The sequence below is a fragment of the Lithobates pipiens genome, unplaced genomic scaffold, assembly GCF_037356315.1.
Source record: "Lithobates pipiens isolate NorthernLeopardFrog02 unplaced genomic scaffold, aLitPip1_a1.2 Scaffold_1, whole genome shotgun sequence".
In the NCBI taxonomy this organism is placed as follows: Eukaryota; Metazoa; Chordata; class Amphibia; order Anura; family Ranidae; genus Lithobates; species Lithobates pipiens.
The window spans coordinates 56,641,674-56,648,521 of record NW_027507685.1 but is presented as its reverse complement, the minus strand read 5'-3'; positions in this window follow the sequence as shown (position 1 = coordinate 56,648,521).

Below are 6,848 nucleotides of genomic sequence, written 5' to 3'. Positions count from 1 at the left end.
CGGACATTTACACTTAGGAGTGCACTCGCGTTGGCAACGGTTTAGATATTAATGACTGTGTGTTGAGTTATTTTGAGGGAACAGCAAATTCACACTGTTATACAAGCTGTACACTCACTACTTTACATCGTAGCAAAGTGTAATTTCTTTAGTGTTACTTCCTAGAGGCCCTGATTAGAATAATACACTGTTAGGTGTCTTTTCCACAAAGAGAAAATTGCAGTTACTAATGATGTGCAGCAAAAGTTTTACGGTTTCATGGTTAGAGAAGATCACCACAACTACTCGAGGTTCCTTTGATTCCAAGACAATAACCTTAAAAAATAAAATTACAGAGTTCAGGATGAAAGTACATGTCTTTGGAAATATTCCTTCACCTTCCATAGCCATTGATGGTCTAAGACAAATTGCTAAGTAGGGAAAAAGAGCGAGTATGGAGAAGATGCAAAACAGTTCATTTTAAGAAATATCTACGTAGATGATGGACTTCCCTCTTTGCCTACTAAGGCCCAAAGCCTGTCTCCTGCAGAGAGCTAGGGAGATGCTTGCAGGAATGAATCTCAAGCTACGTAAGGTGGCATTTGATAGAAGTTCAGAAATGGAAGAGTTTCCTGCAGATGACAGAGCTAAAGAGATAAAATACCTTCTTCTAGGTGTTGATCCTCTGACCCTTCAACTGAGTTTAGCAGTAAGTCGGAATGTACAGACTGACAGTTTTTTTTTCTCTCACAATAACATGTTTATTATTTTTTAAACATATTTATTAAACTGTTTATGATAGTTTTACCTTTCAAGTGTCCAGAGAGGCAAAGCCACACACAAAGAGGTTCTCTAGCTACATTAAACAGTCTTTACGATCCACTTGGGTTTACAGCCCCAATCACTAAGCAAGGTGAAGAGTGAGTGCTCTCAAGAGTGGAGAGTATAGACAGAAATCTTGATTCATCTTGAAGATCTCAGTATTTCCAACCGCTATTTGCTAGTGTCATTTACAGTGCAAAGCAAGGTATGTGGTTTTTTTCCTGATGCTTCTACTGTGGCGATAGCAGCTTTAGTATATATCAGGGTCATAGACAGTAATGGTCAATGTCATGTAGGCTTCATTATGGAAACTTCTGAACTAGCTCCAAGACCAGCCACGCAGTGACATGTTTAGAGTTATGTGCAGCCGTTTTGTCAATTGAGCTATCAAAACTGATTCTTGAAAAAATGGACTTTGAGCCTGATGCAGTTGAATACTAAACAGACAGCAAAATTGTGTTGTATTCATAATACCTCCAGAAGATTTTATGTGTATGCCTCAAACAGCAAAATCCACAAATCCAGATTAGTGGCATTATGTTACCACTAGTCAGAACCCAGAAGATCATGGTACCAAACTAATTCAAGCAGCTTATGAGCGTTCAGCTCTGAAACATACCAAATGGTTTTCAGGCCTAGATTTCTTACATCATGTAAGAAACCAATGTATTGGACATTATTGAACCAAAGTCTGACAGTGAGGCCAGGCCTGAAGTAATGGTCTTGGTACCTGAAGTGCATAAACATCAGTAAGGCGCACATAGATTTCTCAGTTTCTCAAGTTGGAAATATTTTTGAGAGGTATAGCAACACTTATTCACACCAATAATTCCTTTTCCAGCAGCACTCAAAAAGATTTGTGTAAAGGCTGGCATTGTTGCAAAAGGTTATGCCATCCATCAAATTTCTTGCAAGCATACATGGTCTTTATCAAATGTGTCCAACCAGAGGTATTTTTAGAAGAGAACATCTTTGTTGAAAGGAAAACAAATCACTGATCAAAGAACAATCAAATGCTTGAATCCAATATTCAAGTAAGATGGACTAATCAGAGTAGGTGGTCGTTTGTACAATGCAGACATGGCCAAGAATTAGAAACATCCTTTTGGAATTCCAACCAACCATCACATAGCCACTCTCTTTCAGACACTACCATGAGGAGGTAGCACATCAAGGTTGTCATTTTAGCAAAGGTGCATTACGTTCAGCAGGCTTATGGATCATTGGCGCTAAAAAAAATATATTTTCTAGTGTTGTCAATAAGCGTATTATCTGAAGTAGATTGAGAGGAAGGGTGCATGAACAGAAAATATTAGATCTCCCACCAGATAGACTTATCATAACCCTTTTATTCTCCCATGTAGGACTTGATGTTTTGGAATGTAACAACTTGTTATACTAGGGTACACTCTTCAGAGGGCCTGTGATGTTCATTTGTTTAAGTGCTAGAGAGTAGGGATGAGCCAAACACCCCCCACCCCCACCCCATTTCGGTTTGCAGCAGAACATGCAGACAGGCAAAAAATTGTGCAAACACGTGAACACCGTTAATGTCTATGGGACATGAATGTAAAAAATCAAAAGTGCTAATTTTAAAGACTTATATGCAAGTTATTGCTATAAAAAGTGTTTGGGGGCCTAGATCCTGCCCCAGGGGTCATGTATCAAAGCAAAACATTTTTCCTGACACCTTCATGGCAGCACACACTGGGTTGTGACTCCGCCCCCACATCCTGACAGGATTGGATTAACTATAAATTTGAAGGGGAGACCCTCCGCTGTATTCTCAAAAGACTCAACAGAAATATCAAAGTCAAGGCTTTCAAAATGGAAAGCCTTCAATCCATACTTCTGTCAATAAATCTGGGCGATTGGATGCTCTCAATAGATTTATCAGACGCCTATCTACATATACCAATTCATCCAGCCTTTCAAAAGTTTCTCCGGTTTGCCATAAACCAACATCATTTCCAATTTTGGTGCCTCCCGTTCGGCATTTCCTTGGCACCCAGAACATTCACGAAAGTATTATTACCATTGGTGGCATTCCTAAGAGAAAAGGGTTTAGGCGTCCACCATTATCTGGACAACATCCTACTTTTAGCAAAGGATCGAGAGACATTGATTCACCATCGGGAAATCATCCTTACAACCCTCCAGAAGTTTGGGTGGATAATCAATTCGGGAAAGAGCTGTCTGCAACCCACACAAAACATGATATTTTTGGGGCAGATCTGAAAATCAAAACGAACAAGATACAGCTCCCACAAGAGAAGATCCGGCCTCTGATTCTGAAAATGCATAAGCTACTATCGGCGAGTCACTTGCCAGCCAGAGTGTACTAGGGTCCATGTCCTCAACCATACCTACGGTGCAATGGGCACAGTGGCACATGAGAACCTTACAGAACTCATTCCTCAGGCAGTGGGATGGAGTCTCAATGTGTCAGACCATCTTCATCTCAGGATCGGTGAAACAATCGATATGGTGGTGGACGCGCCCGAGCAGTCTCGGGAGATACAAACCAATAGTTCCTCCAGTTCTGGAGGTAGTCACTTCGGATGCCTGTCAGAGCGGTTGGGGGGCCCACTATCGAGAGCAGCCCAGGGCCGGTGGCATTTTCAGGCTCAGGGTTTGGTCTCGAACATTTTAGAGCTCAGGGCAGCCTTTCATGCTTTAAGGGCATTCACACCGTTTCTAACAGACAGGAATGTGCTCATTCGAATGGACAATCAAGTAGCAGTATCTTATATTCAGAAGCAAGGGGGTACCAGAAGTACCACCTTAATGGAGGAAGTTCGGCCCATCTTGGAGTGGGCTCAGATACATCTAGCAAGTCTAAAAACAGTGTATGTCCCAGCGGCACAGAACATATTAGCCAACTACCTGAGTCGAGAAACGCTGTCCAACAATGAGTGGTCATTGAACCCCCAGACTTTCTCCCTCCTTACGAAGATCTGGGGAGCGCCGGAAATAGATTTAGCAGCCACTTCGAGGAATACCAAGTGCCACAGATTCCTGTTGAGGGGTTCATTCCCATCGGCGGAGGGAGTGGACTGTCTAGTTCACCCATGGAACTTCAAGTTGGGGTATATATTCCCTCCAACTCCGTTAATTGCGAGGTTCCTATCCAGGCTTCGAAGATCCTCGGTGACAGTAATTGCGATTATTCCACTGTGGCTAAGGAGGTCGTGGTTCACGACGCTCTTGCAGCTCAGCCTTCAACCTCTAGTTCCTCTCCGGATCTTCTGTCTCAAGGTCAATTCTTACACCCTGCACCAGAGAAATTGCACCTGATGGCCTGGAAATTGAGAGGGCTAGACTGAGATCGCAAGGATGTTCTCATAAAGTCATATCAACCCTATTGCAAGCCAGGAAAGTCACTACCAATAACATATATTCAAAGGTTTGGGAAAGATTCTGCTTCATGGCACAACAAAAAGGATGGAATGCCCTTTCTCCGGAGCCCTTTCAAGTCCTGCAATTTCTCCAATCAGGGGTCAACAAGGGTCTAAGCTTAAGTACCCTAAAGGTTCAAGTATCAGCTCTGTCAGCAAAAACAGATACTAGATGGGCATTCCACCCACTGGTAATCCAATTTTTAAGGGCCTATCTAAAGATTAAGCCCCCCAGGAGACCAGTCTTTCCATCATGGGACCTTTCAGTAGTCCTCCATGCTCTCTCTTCTCCCCCATTTATTCCATTTGAAACGATTTCTCTATGGAACTTGACCTTAAAACTGTGTTTTCTCATTGCAATTACATCAGCTAGGAGAGTGTCGGAGATCCAAGCATTAATGGTTTCGGAGCCCCGCCTAATTCTCTTTCCCGACAAAGTAATCTTAAGACCTTCGGAACACTTCATACCCAAAGTGGCAACTTCCTTTCATTACAGCCAGGATATCATACTTCCATCCTTCACGGACGATCAGGGTAATCCTCATCCACTAGATATCAAAACAACCATCATAAACTACTTATCTGCTACCATTTCCTTTAGGAAGATGGACTTTCTTTTGATCATTCCCCATGGAACCAGGCGCGGACAAGCAGCCTCCTCTCGCACTATTGCATCCTGGTTAGTCAGAACCATTAGAAAAGCTTACTCCGCCCAGCATATGGCAATTCCCGAAGACATCAGGGCTCATTCAACTAGGGTAGTGGCTACCTCCTGGGCAGCGTATTGCAGAGTCTCACCAGAGACAATATGCAGGGCAGCAACGTGGTCCACCAGGAACACCTTTATTTCACACTACAAAGTGGATTCTGCTCATTTGTCCATGGCAGACTACGGCAGATCCGTCATTAGAGCCAATTCTTCAGCATTATAAGGAATAAATATTATTTTACTTGCACCCACCCGACTGGTGAGTTATTTCCCAGTGTGTGCTGCCATGAAGGCGTCAGGAAAACGGAAAATTGTATACTTACCTTTCCGTAATTTTCCTGTTTCTTTTGTGATATTTACAGAGAATGCAACGGGGGGTCTCCCCTTCAAATTTATAGTTAATCCAATCCTGTCAGGTTGTGGGGGCAGAGTCACAACCCAGTGTGTGCTGCCATGAAGATGCGTCAAGAAAGGAAAATTACGGAAAGGTAAGTATACAATTTTCCGTTTTTTTAAAATGGCAGTTTTTTCGGGAGCAGTGATTTTAATAATGCTTAAAGTGAAACAATAACAATTAAATATTCCTTTAAATATCATGCCTGGGGGGTCTCCTTAGTCTGTCTGTAAAGTAGCGCATCTTTTCCGTGTTTATAACAGTACTACAGCAAAATAACATTTCTAAAGGAAAAAATATCATTTAAAACTGCGCGTGGCAGGCCCTTCAGATCTGGTATGGATTTTAAGGGGAACCCTGCAGCAAATAAAAAAAAAAATGGCATGAAGGTTCCCCCAAAATCCATACCAAAACCTTATCTGAACACGCAACCTGGAAGGCCACAGGAAAGGGTGGGGAGAGATAGCGCCCCCCCCTCCTGAACCGTACCTAGCCATATGCCCTCAACATGGGGAGGGTACCTTGGGGTTCCAAGAACCTCATCCTCACAACCCTTGCCCGGTGGTTGTGGGGGTCTGTGGATGGGGGCTTATCAGAATCTGGAAGCCCCCTTTAACAAGGGGGCCCCCAGATCCCGACCCCCATGTGAATGGGTATCGGGTACATTGTACCCCTACACATTCACCAAAAAAAGTGTAAAAAAAGTAAAATTTCATTCACCAAAAAAAGTTTCCCACGATGTCCATTCATCTTTAATCACAGCGCCGATGGCCCGAGAAAAAAAACAAGAATGGAGAAACTCTGCCTCCATGGGAGGCGTCCCCACCGCTGCCATCTTTCATGATGACAGCTCTTATATAGCTGAGGGCAGGGCCACCCGGTAATGTAAATGGGTGACCCCCCCATGACATCACGTGACAAAGGGCCTGGTAATGGACTGGGGGGACTCACTCAGCCAATCATGGCTCTCACAGAAGAGCGTGCTGTGATTGGCCAAAGCATGCAGGTCAGGTGCATGCTTTGGCCAATCAGTAGCCATTAATACACTGCGATCTCGCAGTGAATTGACGGTTACACAGTGCATTACGGGGTGTTCTAAATTCAGCGAAGGGGCACACAACCAATGTTTGAGTCGAACTTACGTTCAACTCAAACATCGGGCTCATCCCTACTAGAGAGGTTCATTTGAACATACTTGAATCAATGTCATCTTCAAGCTTTATTAATGCCTTGAAAAGATTTCTTTCTCTCCATGGACCAGTCAAGCAATTCCGATTGATGAAATTCCGTAGGATTCTGCAAAGAACTCTAAATTGACTCAGAAGATCTTGAGATAGAAAATTGACTACTAGGCCAAAGATGCACTTGGACCTTCCATGCCCACCCACTCATCTCATATGGGAGGAGGAGTTTGGGAGAGAATGATTGGCATAGCTAGGCATATTCTAGACTCAATATTGATGCAAAACAAAAATATTCTATTGTCACATGAAGTCCTTACTACATTGTTGGCTGAAGTTACAGCCATATTACATGCTAGGCCATT